This window comes from Saimiri boliviensis, chromosome 9, assembly GCF_048565385.1.
Source record: "Saimiri boliviensis isolate mSaiBol1 chromosome 9, mSaiBol1.pri, whole genome shotgun sequence".
NCBI lineage: Eukaryota > Metazoa > Chordata > Mammalia > Primates > Cebidae > Saimiri > Saimiri boliviensis.
This window is the reverse complement of record NC_133457.1, coordinates 90,386,307-90,400,771: the sequence shown is the minus strand read 5'-3', so window position 1 is coordinate 90,400,771 and position 14,465 is coordinate 90,386,307. Positions and strand designations below refer to the sequence as shown.

Sequence of the window (14,465 nt, the reverse complement as noted above, 5' to 3'; positions counted from 1 at the left end):
AATATTTTTTTTTTTTGAGACAGAGTTTCGCTCTTGTTACCCAGGCTGGAGTGCAATGGCGCGATCTCGGCTCACCGCAACCTCCGCCTCCTGGGTTCAGGCAATTCTCCTGCCTCAGCCTCCTGAGTAGCTGGGATTACAGGCATGTGCCACCATGCCCAGCTACTTTTTTTTTGTATTTTTAGTAGAGACGGGGTTTCACCATGTTGACCAGGATGGTCTCGATCTCACGACCTTGTGATCCACCCGCCTCGGCCTCCCAAAGTGCTGGGATTACAGGCTTGAGCCACCGCGCCCGGCCAGCTAATTTTTTTTTTTAATATCTAGTGTGCGTCCCCTTGAAAGGAGACCCTGAGATAAAGACCTGGGTGCCATGCAGGTAATTTACTTGGGAAGCGATCTCAAGGAATGCGGAGATGGAGTAAGGAAGTAAGCCAGGAAAGGTGTTGATGAGCAGGGACTGCTGTGGACAATTGGAACTCCATCTTGCTGGGGACCTCTGTGAGACTGTGTAGAGCATACCTCAGGGTTGTTCCATCAAGTGGCCAGGAAGAAGAGGTATCTACTCACCAGTTGCTGCTTCTTGTTGGTTTGAAAGGTTCTTCCTGGGGGTTTATCTCCTGGCACATAGATCAAGCAACTCCATGGAGAGTTAAGGGGATAGGGTGGGCATTGACAGCACCTGCTATAGCACCCTTTAAGATTTCACCAAGTGGATGCCCTCAAGCTGAATTAAGTGCGTTCCTTGGTGTTCTTTCCTAGGTAACACTGGCTACCTGCCATCAAGTAGATTGACGTGGCTCTTGTGTAATTTAGGACTAAACTTCCTGATAACTGGGCCACACGACTTACTTCCCAGCCCCAGTGCCCAGGGTGGCGTCTGGCACACAGGAGAAATGTTCCGGACAAATGAATGGGAAAAGGCATAACCGCATACACGGAGGATCATGGTGTTCTCCACAGTGCCCAGGAGCAGATGGGGCAGGACTCAAAACAGTAAAAATCAAGCTCAAGTTCCTGAAATTCACAGCCCAAATCCTCTAGCATCCCAGCATTGAGAAGGGCTAAGGTGAGAGTTGAGACATAGAAATGAGCAGAAGTGGAGATAGAAAATTGAGTCCCAGAAAACTTTCTAATTCACATTCCCCACACTCTTAGATTTTGGGGAGGAAAATCTCTTAGAAGATTCCAGGTTTAGACTGACAGTAAAACCACAGCCTCGCCTGCGGGGGGGGCGGGGTGAGGGAGGAGAGCCAGTAATTATATACTTGGCCACACTTTTATGGATTTAGATAAATATCAGAGTCATGGATCTTTGGCATTTGAAGGAATTTTAGAACTTGTCTGGTCCCACCCTTTGTTGTCCATTTTAGGAGAAAACTGAGCCCCAGAGAGGGAAATTGGCTTGTCTGGGGTTACACAGCATTGAGTTCCTAGTTACCTAGTGAGAAGGAAGGGTGATCTAATTCTCACTGTTTCACGCTGGCTATGGGCTTATTTGCACAGCTGACCAGGTCTCTCCTGCCCTGATATTAGCAGAGTGAGTTTTTCCTGAAGGTATGGCTAAGTAAACACACCTGGTAAGCATCAAAACACTGGGCAGTTTCAGGGGCTCTGACTCCTGCTGTTCTCATCTCATCCCCAGAACTCCAGGAATAAATTCTCCCAATACAGACTGCCCCAGAGACCCAGAACTGGTATCTTCTAAGTGGGTCCTGTCCACCTCTCTTTACAGCTCTTGCAGCCTACGGTGGGGTGATGAGGGCTGACCCAGGTGACCGGTGACTGCTCAGCCAGCTGCCTCTGCCCTGCCCTCCACATGCCAGCCAGCTATGCTGCGGGGTTTTTCCCCAAATACGGAGTCAGAATGTACAAGCCTGAAGATTACATTCTTCTCTGACACCAGAGATAAGCCAGAGGAATGGGAGGGTGATTGTGGGAGGAGACGGTACCAGGTTGTCAAATCTCCGGGAAGAGCCAGCTCCCCCGAAATGGAATGCAGAAAAGAGGCTTTCAAGTGGCAGAAACTAAGATATCTGAGTGGGCTCACTGACGTGGCTGACCTGCCTCTGAGGAAATAAAGTAGTAATGGGTTGAGACTCATGTTTATTTTGTGGTTGACAGGTCACTCACCAAGTCAGATTTCAGCATGACGATTGATGGAATGCTTTGAATTTTAGAAGATACCATTCAAGATCCTTTAAAAATCCATAGTGGAAAAGATTCAAACAGAAATGCGAGGTCAGACTCTAACCTGCCACTTTATTTTGCGTATGACTGTAGGAAGTGGGATGGGACAGTGGATAGGAAAATTTACAAATTATATTCTGGAATTTACCACAGCCAGAGACAGCATACTAGATGAAAAGGACCTTAATTGGAACACAAGATGCTGGATTCTCATTTCAACACGTCTACCATCTTTCTGGGTACAATGTCTGTGTTCTCAAACTTCTGTCTATCTCATAGTTTTCATCCGTAAAGTAAATGAAATTGACTTAGCATTCAGCACATATATCTTGAGACCGTGCTGGTACATGATCCAGGTGTCCAGTATGTAACATGGGAGCTCAGAGATGAACTAGACTTGGACCGTGCCCTCAAGCAGTTCCCAGCCTAGAAGGGGTAGAAGACAGAAAGAAATCATGCACAGTGTGAGCACACTATTGCATCACAAAAAATTCAACTGTGAGCTCTGTTGGTCCAGGAAGTGTGTGCAGTTGTTCACAGCTGCATCTGAGTATCTGGCAGCACCTGCACACAATAGATGCTTAAGCGGGATTTCCTGGGCCGGGTGTGGTGGCTCACACCTGTAATCCTAGCACTTTGGGAGGCCGAGGAGGGTGGATCACCTGAGGTCAGGAGTTGGAGACCAGCCTGGCCAACATGGTGAAACCCCATCTGTACTAAAAATACAAAAATTAGCTGGGTTTGGTGGCACATGCCTGTAATCCCAGCTACTGAGGGCTGTGAGGCAGGAGAATCGCTTGAACCTAGGAGGCAGAGGTTGCAGTGAGCCCAGATTGTACCATTGCACTCCGGCCTGGGCAACAAGCATGAAACTCCCATCTCAAAAAATAAAAGAGAGAGAGAAAGAGATTTAATGAATGAATGAATGACTGTGGCTGTGCCCTCTCCTTCTATTTCTGATCATTTACATTCCCTTTTTTGGAATTTTCCACAGAAGAGCAGTCAGGGTTTGTCTGTGCATTTATTTAGATTTCTAATATGTTAACAAAAATTCTTTCAAAAATAAAAGTGCTTGACAAACAAAGCAATGATTTGGACTCTTGTAGAGCTCAAGTGTTGTTTGTTCCCTGTTGCTATAGAAACAAGCAGATGCAGTGTGGATGTTCAACAACATTTTGTTGAATGAGAAAACGCATGCTGTTCAATAGCCTATGAGCATGTGATCAACACCATTATTTACCATAGAAATACAAATTTAAGCCACAATGAAATACTGTAGTATACCCACCAGAATAGCCAAAATTTAAAAGATTAACACCATCAAGTGATGCCTAGCTTTTTTTTTTTGAGGTGGGGTCTCACTAGGTTGTCCAGGCTAAGCTGAAACTCCTGGGCTCAAATGTTGCTGGCTAGAACTCATACACTGCTGGTGGGAATGTCAAATGGTATAGCTGCTTTGGAAAATAGGTTGGCAGTATCTATGAATGCTAAGCATATTTGTATTCTATTACTCAGCAATTACACTCCTGGGTTTATACTCTAGGGAAATGAGTATGTATAGCCACCAAAATATTGTTTATAGCAACTTTATAAATGCTCCAAAATGGAAACAACCCAAGGGCCTATCAATAGGAAAATTGATGCATAAATCATGGTATAGTCATGCAGTGGGTTACTATACAGCCACAGAAAAGAATAAACTATGCTGTGCTTAACAACACAGATGAATGAATCTCATAGATGTTCTGTTGGATAACAGAAGCCAGACACAGAAGAGTACATACTATACAGGTTTATTTTTATGGAATTCAAGAACAGGCAAAACTAGTCAATGGCCGGAATAATGGTTACCTCTTAAGAGCATCCAGGCAGAGGACCCAGTATGTGAAAGTAATGGAGGCTTGATAAGGAATGGTGTGTTGAGCAAATAGGAGGTTGAATATGGTGGAAGAGTGGGAGCATGGTAGGGGCCATGGAGGAGGAGTGTAGGGAGGAGAAATTGAAAAGGTTATTTGGGGTCATTTTGTGAAAGGCTCAGTGGTAGTCATTAGGGCTATTGCCCACATTGTTCAGATTTTCCCTCTTTTGGCTACTGGTAGGATTGTACTGCCTGGCCCTTTGTGGTTGGGTGGGGCCATGTTTCCTTGTTTTGTTCTGGCCAGTGATTTGCAACAGGAAGAGATGTGTGTCACTTCCAGACAATGCCATCCAATTGTTGGTGTGAGGCGCTCCGGAGCTCTTTCTTCCTCACTGGCATGGCAGTTGGCATTATTTGGGCTGGTGGTTGCTTCATCAGCCTGGAGCTCCCCCAGGGCTGATCACAATGCATATATAGTATGAGAAATAAACCTTCGTGGTTTTAGGTTGCTTATTACCACAGCATAGCCTGTTGGCCTTGATTACAGTGTCAGGTTCTTTGTTTCATTCATTCATTCATCATGTTGAAGGCTCCTTTGCACTAGATACTGTTCTAAATGCCAGAGCCGACATAGTTCCTCCTCTTGAGCTTTCGTTCTGTTGGGGAATACAGACAATGTGCAAACAAATGAATAAGGTAATTATGGATTTTTAAATTTTTATTTATTTTTAATTTTTTTAATTTCTGTGGGTGCATGGTGGGTAATTACAGATTGCAATAAGAGTTATAAAGGAAATAAACAGGGTGATGTGACATAAAGGAATTGGAAAGGAGAGTGGAGATGGTCATCAAGAAGGGTGACTTCATTTGAACTGAGACCTGAGGATGAAAGGGAGCTGTCTCGCACAGGGCCATAGGAATCATGTTCCAGGCAACGGCAAGAAAGAGCCTGCTCTGTCTGAGACACCCTTGTTGCTGTGTGGATTGCAGGCAAAAGCAAGCTGGAAAGTTACCTCAGAAGGTAACTTTCCTTCCATTGGGGAGTGGGGGATGTTGCCCCCAGAGTAATGACAGTAAAGGTGAAGACAAGTACACAGATTTGAACTATGTTTTGAAAGTAGAATCAACAGATCTGTTGGTGGATTGGAAGTGAGGTTTGTTAGGCTGAATAATAGTCCCCAAAGACATCCATGTGTTAGTCCCTGGAACATGTAAATGTTATGTTATATAACAAAAGGAACTTTGCATATGTGATTAAAGTAAAGACCTCGAGATGAGGTGATTATCCTGGATTATCCTATGGTCCCCTGAATGTAATCACTACTGTTCTTATAAGAAGGAGGAAGAAGAAGATCTCACTATAGAGAAAGCAAAGTGAAGATGGAAGGGAGGCCAGGCGCGGTGGCTAATGCTTGTAATCTCAATACCTCGGGAGGCCAAGGTGGGAGATTTGCTTGAGCCTGTGGTACTGATCATGTCAGGTCACCACCCAAGATGTCGATCACCATCTGTGGAGGTCTATCCTGCAGACCCTGACTCAGAGATGGATGAATAAAATACACTCTCAGACACAGAATACAGTGTGAGAGTTGGGCTATGGGGTTGTCTGCTGCTCTCAGAGGGCAATTGTAGCTAACTGATCCCTATTTGCTGTTCCCCCTCACATTTATTCAGTATAGACTTAATAACAGGTTCTAATTCAACACACTTGTGGTTTAAAGAGTGGTTTTATGAATGATAAAAGCTTTTGGTTTTGGAGCCCAGAGTAAACACCATGAACAGGTGATCCCCCGCAACCCTCAACCTCCCCCTGAGAAGACTATCAGACACAAAGTTTACATGAGTAAACAAATGAGTAGAGACAAAGGAATGTGGGGTAAACAGACAGCTTCTATTATCCCTAATCTTCATCCTATGACTGAATTCTCTAAGATAAGAACTGGCTGCCTTCAGCCCATTCCATAAGTTAATAAAACCTTGTCAGCCTTCCAAAAGGTTTGAGACTATAATCTTATAACGTTCCCTAATATTTTCCTTAATGTTTTGCCAGCCACCCTGAATGAATCTCTACATGAGCCCAGGCATTTAAAACCAGCCTGGGCAACATATGGAGACCATCTCTTTACAAAAAGTTTAAAAATTAGCCAGGGCCGGGTGCAGTGGCACGTGCCTGTAGTCCCAGCTACTCAGGAGGCTGAGGTGGGAGGATCACTTGAGCCCAGGAGTTCTGGACTGTATAGTGTGTTATGCTGATTGGGTGTCTGCACTAAGTTTGGCATCAATATGGTGACCTCCCGGGATTGGGAGACCACCAGTTTGCCTAAGGAGGAATGAACCAGCCTAGGTCAGAAACAGAGCAGGTCAAAACTCTTATGTTGATCAGTAGTGAGATCACACCTGTGAATAGCCACTGCACTCCAGCCTGGGCAATATAGTGAGACCGAATCTCTAAAAAAAAAAAAAAAAAAAAAATTTAAGTAAAATAAAATAAATAAATAAAAATTAGCCAGGTATGTTGGTGCATGCCTGTGGTTCTAGCTAATTGGGAGGCTGAGGTGGGAGGTTGAGGCTGCAGCCAGCTGTGATTGCACTGCACTCCCAGCCTGGGTGATGGAGGGAGATCCTGTCTCAGAGAAACAAAACAAAACAAAACAACAACAACAAAACCAAAGGGAGATGATGACTTTGAAGATAGAGAAAGGGACCATGGAATGCAAGGAATGCAGCAAGGAACTGGATGGGATCCCCTGGAGGGTGTGTGGCTCTGCTGACACCTTGACTTTGGCCCCGGGAAACTTATTTCAGGATCGTCCCCCCAGAACTTTGAGACAATAAATGTGTATGTTGTTGTTGTTGCTTTTATTGTGGTAGAATATGTATGACATAATATTTATCATTTAAACCATTTGTCAAGTGTGCACTCCAGTGGCACTAAATACATTCACAATGACATTGTGTAACCATCACCACTATGTATACCTGAAACATTTTCATCATCCCCAACAAAAACTCTGTACCCGTGAGACAAGTACTCCCACTTTCCCCCAAACCTTGGTAACCTCTATTCTACTTTCTGTCTCTATATTCTAGGTACCTCATATAAGTGGAATCATACGATATTTGTCCTTTGGTTTCTGGTTAGACTAAGCATAATTTTCAAGATTGATCCATGTTGCAGCACGTGTCAAGATGTTATTCCTTTTTATGGATGAATAATACTCTGTTGGTTCATTCTCACACTGCTATAAGGAGGTACGTGAGACTGGGTAATTTATAAAGAAAAGAGGTTTAATTGGCTCCTGGTTCCACAGACTACACAGGAAGCATGACTGAGGAGGCCACGGGGAGCTTTTACTCAAGGCAGAAGGCAAAGGCAGAGCAAGCATCTTGACACAGCTGGAGCAGGTGAAAGAGGAAGAGCTGGAGGTGCCGCCATGTTTAGACAACCAAATCTCGTGAGAACTTGATCATGAGAACAGCACCAAAGGCGGAAATCCACCCCCGTGACCCAGTCATCTCCCACCAGGTCCCACCTCCAATATTGAGGATCACAGTTCGACATGAGATTTGGGTGGTGACACAAATCCAAACCATATCAAATATTGTGGGTTGGTTTCAGCCACTGAATTTTTGATAATTTGTTACAGCAGCTGCAGAAAACTAATACATGAGGGATGAGAGGAAAGAAGGCGTGGAGGATCCCCAGGCTTCTGGCTGAGAACTGGATGGATTGAGATGCCATTTCCTGGGACAGAGAAGTCTGAGAGGGCACCCTATAAGGGGTAGGGAAACCACAGGCTTGTTTTGGCCATATGACATTTGAGATGTCTGTCAGGCCTCCAAAGGAAATGTTGAGGAGAGGCAACCCAGCTCTGGAATTCAGGGGAGAGCTGGGGCTACATTTGAGAGGCATCAGTGTGAGATGGTGCTTAGAGCTAATAGATGGATTGAGGTCACCTAGGGAAAATTAGTGGAGAGAGAAGAGAAGGGGATGAAGCTATCATTCTATCCTTTGAAGGTGTGCAGAGGAGGAGGAACGAGCTGAGGGGGATGAGAAGGAACAGTCAGGGAGGGAGAAGAAAACTCAGGAAAGTTTGGGATCATGAAAGGTGGGAGGCCTGTGTTTCATTGAGAAGAGGATATCTGATCAGGTTTTTAGAGAGTAATTAAGAGGAGACATTTATGACCTGGACAAGAGCAGGGTACTGAGGGGCTGAGACTGAAGCAGGAGAGGAGTGAGTTAGAACACAGGAAAGCATGTGTTAGCTTTTGTAACTCTCTGGAGAAGTTGTGTGGTGAGATGGAGCAGAAAGATAGGGCAAGGGAGAGTTTAAAAATTGTTTAAGGTGGGGGACACTGTTGTGGTTATTTCTTACTGACAAGTATCCCAAAACTTAGTGGTTTAAAACAAGTCATTATTCAGTATATCTTCACTTAATGTTGTTTATAAGTTCTTAGAACCTGTGACTCTAAGTGAAACCATGTGTAATGAAACCAGTTTTACTATAGGTGAATTGATATAAACAAGAATTAAGTTCCTGTGGGATATTTCTGGTCACAAAACATCATCAAACTTACAAATAAAGACTAAAACACTTCTAATGCTTAATATTAAAATAAATGTGAGCTATACATGTATTTAAGAAAGATTAGGCTGGGTGTGGTGGCTCACACTTGTAATTCTAGCACTTCGGGAGGCCAAGACGAGTGGGGATCACCTCGGGTCAGGAGTTCGAGACCAGCCTGGCCAACATGGCGAAACCCTGTCTCTACTTAAAAATACAAAAATTAGCTGGGCGCAGTGGCAGGCATCTGTAGTCTCAGCTACTCAGGAGGCTGAGGGAGGAGGATCACTTGAGCCTGGAAGGCAGAGATTGTAGTGAGCTGAGATTGTGCCATTGAACTCCAGCCTGAAAGACAGAGGAAGGCTCTGTCTCAAAAAAAAAAAAGAAAGAAAGGTTAATAAAAACAAGATCATTATTTACCTGCTTATTCCAGTTCAGGGTAGCAGGTGGCTGGAGCCTTTCCCAGCAGCTCAGGGTACAAGACTGGAGCCAGCCCTGGGCAGGACACCACCCCACTGCAGGATGTACTCACACAGACATACACACACACTCAGATGTGAAACACGTAGACAGGCCAATGAACTTGATAAGCACAACTTTGAGACATGGAAGAAAACTAGAATGTCTGGAGAAAACCCACACAGACATGGGGAGAACCTGCAAACTTCACAGAGACAGTCGACTGATTTTTTTTTATCCTCATCAACATTATAACAAAATGATACTGAATGAAACAATATGATTTGAGGACCTGCTGTTTGATTCCATTATTTTGTGGGTTAGGAATTTGGTTAGAGACCCCCTAGCTGATTCTTTTGCTCCATGTATCATTGACTGGGGTCATTGGTGGTATTGAGCTGTTGAAAGGGCTGGTTTTGAGGATTCAAGGTGGCTTCACTCACATGCCTGGCACCTTGATGGGGATGGCCAGAAGGCTGGGCTCCATCAGGACTGTCCACTGGAGTACAAACATGTGACTTCTCTAGCATGGTGGCCCCAGGATAAAGTTCTTGCAAAGTGGCCTCAGGGCTCTAAAAGGGAGTGTTCCAGCAAAGAGGACAGAAGCTGCATGGCCTTCCATGACCTGTGCTTGGAGGTCACATAGTATCCCTTTTGCTGTACTCTATTGGTCAATCTAGCCACAAACCCATCCAGATTTAATTAGTGGGGATGTAGATACCCCTTCTTTTTTTCTTTGTCTTTTTTTTGAGAGAGAGTCTTGCTCTGGCACCCAGGCTAGAGTGCAGTCGTGCAATCTTGGATTCTTGCAACCTCCACCTCCCGGCTTCAAGACATTCTCCTGCCTCAGCCTCCCTAGTAGCTGGGATTATAGGCGCACACCACCACTCATTTTTTGTATTTTCAGTAGAGATGGGGTTTTGCCATGTTGGCCAGGCTGGTCTTGAACTTCTGACCTCAAGTGATCTGCCCACCTTGGGCTCCCAAAGTGCTGGGATTACAGGCATGAGCCACCACACCTGGCCAGATCCCCCTTCTTGATGGAAAGACTGTCAAAGTCTTTGCAGCTGTGTTTAAACCCCCCACAGATGCAAAACAAATTTACAGATCAGATGAGAAGACACCGGGGCATGGGGAGAGGTGAATGATGCAGAAGAGAGAAGAGGAAACTGCAGGAATAAAGTCCTTCAGAGGCCACAAGGGGACAATATTCCGAAGGCACCCCTCACCGGGACAGGAGGGATTAAGACATGGTGAGGACAGGTGCACGGTGAAAAGACGAGGCTGGTCCCATATGATGACGTCACACTGCACGATAATGTGCAGGTGAGCTCAACAGCTGAGGGGTGGATGCGGAGGGCTAAGAAGTAGGACATAGTAATCTCAGAGAGTTGGAAAGTTAGGTATTTTGTCATTTTGTCATGACATTTTGTCATTTCTGAAAAGATTATAAATACATGATTATTAATCCTCAATCATATATTAATAACACAATCTCTTTACTAGCAATTATTAATTGTGCCAAATATTTATGGAATCCATGAGAGATACTCCAACTTCTAGGTGTTGCTGACCAACTCTTGTTCACCACACTTCTTTTAGGAGGGAGGCAAATGCTATTATTTCCATATTATTGCTGCAGAAATTACATTCAATTTCATAAAGTAAATCTGATAAAGGACCTAAGATTAGAACTTTGAGAACATTTTTGAGGGGGGAGTATTGAGAACATGAATACTTGCTTGTTTTACTTGAGAGGTTGTTTGGATTCCCAACTCTTAAGAGAGATAAGAAAGACTATCTGGCAAAAGTTAGTCTTCAGCAAAATTACTCAGTAGGTGAAATCTTTTTGCAAATCATGCTTCCAGTATTAAAAATATGTTTGTAATTCATGTTCTGAAATTGCATTTAGGAGGAGTTTCTGAAACACACACGCACATTCCACAATTATCAAGGTTATTTTTATTTATTAAATTACTCACCCAAATATTTTATTTATCATAATCTCATAATTATGTAGTCTCAGATATTTCCAAAAATCAAACCCCCATGAAAGTAGTGAAAATTCATCAGCAGTGAGAAACTTACAGAGATGGTGAATCAGGCTTTGCTGAGAATTTTCCAAGGGTGGTTCCAAGGACGTTCTGATCAGCACCATTGCAAAGGTCTGCACATACATCACAGAATCCCAGTATATCAGGTGTGACTGAAGTGTTAGAGTCACCCAAAGAAAATCTACGTCCTCCGACCTTCCCTTCTTCTGACACTCTTTATAGTTATCTACCAATTGGGTTTCCATTTATTCCATTAGTCAAGCTAAAGATTGTAGGGTCAAGTTGACTCTCTGCTCCGTTATTCTAAAATTCATCATTCATTGCTCACCACAATCAGTTAGAAATGTGTTCATCTTTAAGGTACAGAAATCCCACCTAACAGTGGCTTAAATACATTCATTTATTTTTCTTACATAACAAAAAGTCCAGAACTAGGCAGCTACTGGCCTCTCTTCAGTTGTTCCATAATAACATGGATGTTTTCTGTTTTTAGGCTCTGCCATTTTTAATATATTCCTTCCATCCTCATTCCTGTTACCTTCTGGGTGCAAGATGGCTGCTACAACTCCAGTCATCACATCCACATTCAAGGCAGGAAGGTGAAGCATGAAGCCAGCTGAATTTCCCTTCTATCAGGATGGAAAAAAGCTTTCCCAGAAATCTCCACAGATTCCTCTTAGGCCTCATTTTTCAGAACTGGATCCCTTCCTGGCCCCACCAACCTGCAAAGGAAGCTGATGAGTTAGGGAGTAAGATTGTCATAATTGGCACAGACCATTGGTATACACCTACGACTGATCTGGAGACATTGATTCAGCTTAAATCAAGCTCTGTTAGCAAGGAAGAGGGGAAAATGGCTTCGGTGGGTAAAAAATGGTGCTGGTCACAATTGCAGTCTGCTTATTTTCGTTCTGAGGCAGCTCTCAAAAATCCTTACATCTCTTTGCATGGGTTCGCTCCAGCCCATAGTGTCTGCTTGTCCTCAGGCGATCACAACAACCTTTGAACTGATTCTCCAACTTCTAGTGTGATCTGCCTTCTTGCAGCCATTCTCCATCAGCCACTGGAGTTATATTTTAACAATGCAAACTTGATCACGGCATGTCATGGGGAAGAGTATTCCCTGGCTCCCTCTCCTGATATCCCCTCTGCCAAATGTGGCCAAACTGCTGCCCTGCTCTCCACTTGGCAAACTCTTAGTCATTCTTAAAAGCCCCTTCCTCTGGGGAATCCTCTGTAATCTGCCTTTGATTCCAACAAAACTAATCATTCCCTTCTTTTTGTTTTCATATGTCTTTTTCATATATTTAGAACAATGCATATATTGCAGCATTATAGAGTTACAGATGCTCCTCAACTTACAGTGGGGCTACATCCCAACAAACCCAGTAGAAAATGTGGCTCTTTTTTTTCACAATGCGTTTGCCCCCAGAACACCGGTAACAAGAAAGCCACACTTAAAAGCCAAAATGGGAAAGGAAAAGACTCATATCAACATCACCATCATTGGACACATAGATTTGGGCAAGTCCATCACTACCGGCCATCTGATCTCCAAACGCACTGACACTGACAGAAAAAGCCATGGAAAAATTCAAGAAGGAGACTGAGAAGATGGGAAAGCGCTCCTCCAAGTATACACCTGGGTCTTGGATCTACTGACAGCTGAGTGTGAATGTGGCATCACCATTGATATCTCTGTGGAAATTTGAGACCAGCAAGCACTACATGACTGCCATGGACGCCTCGAGACACAGAGACTATACCAAAAACAGGATTACGGGGATATCTCAGGCTGACGGTGCTGTCCTGGTTGTTGCTGCTGGTGTTGGTGAATTTGAAGCTGGTATCTCCAAGAGTGGGCAGACCGTGAGCTTGCCCTTCTGGCTTATACTCCGGGTGTGAAACAACAAATTGTTGGTAGTCACAAAATGGATTCCACTGAGCCACCATGCAGCCAGAAGAGATGTGAAGAAATTGTTAAGGAAGTCAGTAACTTGCATTAAGAAAATTGGCTGTGACTCTGATATAGCAGCATTTGTGCCAGTTTCCGGTTGGAATGGTGACAACATGCTGGAGGTAAGTGCTAACACGCCTTAGTTCAAGGGATGGAAAGTCACCCCTAAAGACTGGCAATGCCTGGCTGGGTGCAGTGGTTCATGCCTATAACCCCAGCACTTTGGGAGACCGAGGAAGGTGGATCACCTGAGCTCAGGAGTTCAAGACCAGCCTGGGCAACATGGCAAAACCCCATCTCTACCAAAAATACAAAAAATTAGTCAGGTATGGTGTTGTGTGCCTGTGGTCTCAGCTACTTGGGAGGCAGAGGTGGGAGGATTGCTTGAGCCTGAAAGGTGGAGGTTGCAGTGAACTGAGATAGCACTACTGCACTCCAGCCTGGGCGACAGAGATTCCATCTCAAAAAACAAAACAAAAACAGAAATCATGAATACTAAGCAGCGCATGCCTCACAGATCCCTGTGGCCTCATATCTGACCCAACTGTGCCTATGTATGGTTCTTACCCCACAGTAACGTGTGCAGCCCCTTATCTTAAAAGAGTGAACTTTGCTTGAGTTACATGCAATGGATTCAGCAGCTTCTTGCTAAGGGTTGGCTGCCTGTTTGCTCTCCTGATGTCTACCTGATTAAAAGAACTGTATAAAAGGAAGAAAAGGTCAGGGTAAAAACATTTCATGCAGCCTCCAGAAACAGAGCTCAGTCCCTAAGGAAAAGTCGCCTCTTTCTGGTGAGACTTGGCACCAACTGTTGCCACACACTAGTGAGAGTTGTGCCAACCAGTTGTAGGGGTGGAAGAGTCTCTGATTTGGCGTTGTCTCTGTCAGGAAAAAAGCAGAACTCTTTCCTCCCCTTCTGAACTCTACCTCTGACCCAGATTTGCAAACAAATGTCACATTGGACCAACAGTGGGAATCTGAGAACTTTTTAGTAGGAATTTTCATGATTTTCGCCTTTGAAACCTAGTGTAAAGTAATTGGAAGAAAAAAGTGTCTATGGCGTTTTGTAGGTCTTGCTCAAACATGTTCTGAGAAAAATCAACTCAGGGACATTGTCACAAGTAGACTACCTAGGGTCCTTGGCTCAGGAGGCCTTGCCACTCTTTTGGGAAATCAAGAGTGGTCCTGAGGAGCATGCTCAAGTCAGATGATTTGCATACAGATCCTTGCTTCCCACATCCTAGCTGAGTGACCTTGACAAGTTGCTTGACCTCTCTGTGCACAGTTCCAGTGTGTGCTGGAGCTGGTTTATCCCTGCTGGAGAGATGGATGTTTGCATGTCTTCCTAACTCTTGTGTTCACTGACACCATGTTGGCTGTGG

The 14,465-nt window shown here is 44.3% G+C and overlaps 1 pseudogene; it reads left to right on the top strand.

Moving 5' to 3' along the window:
- The first annotated feature begins 12,016 nt into the window (after positions 1-12,016).
- LOC141585556 (elongation factor 1-alpha 1 pseudogene) lies at positions 12,017-13,295 on the top strand (annotated as a pseudogene).
- The last annotated feature ends 1,170 nt before the right edge of the window (positions 13,296-14,465 follow it).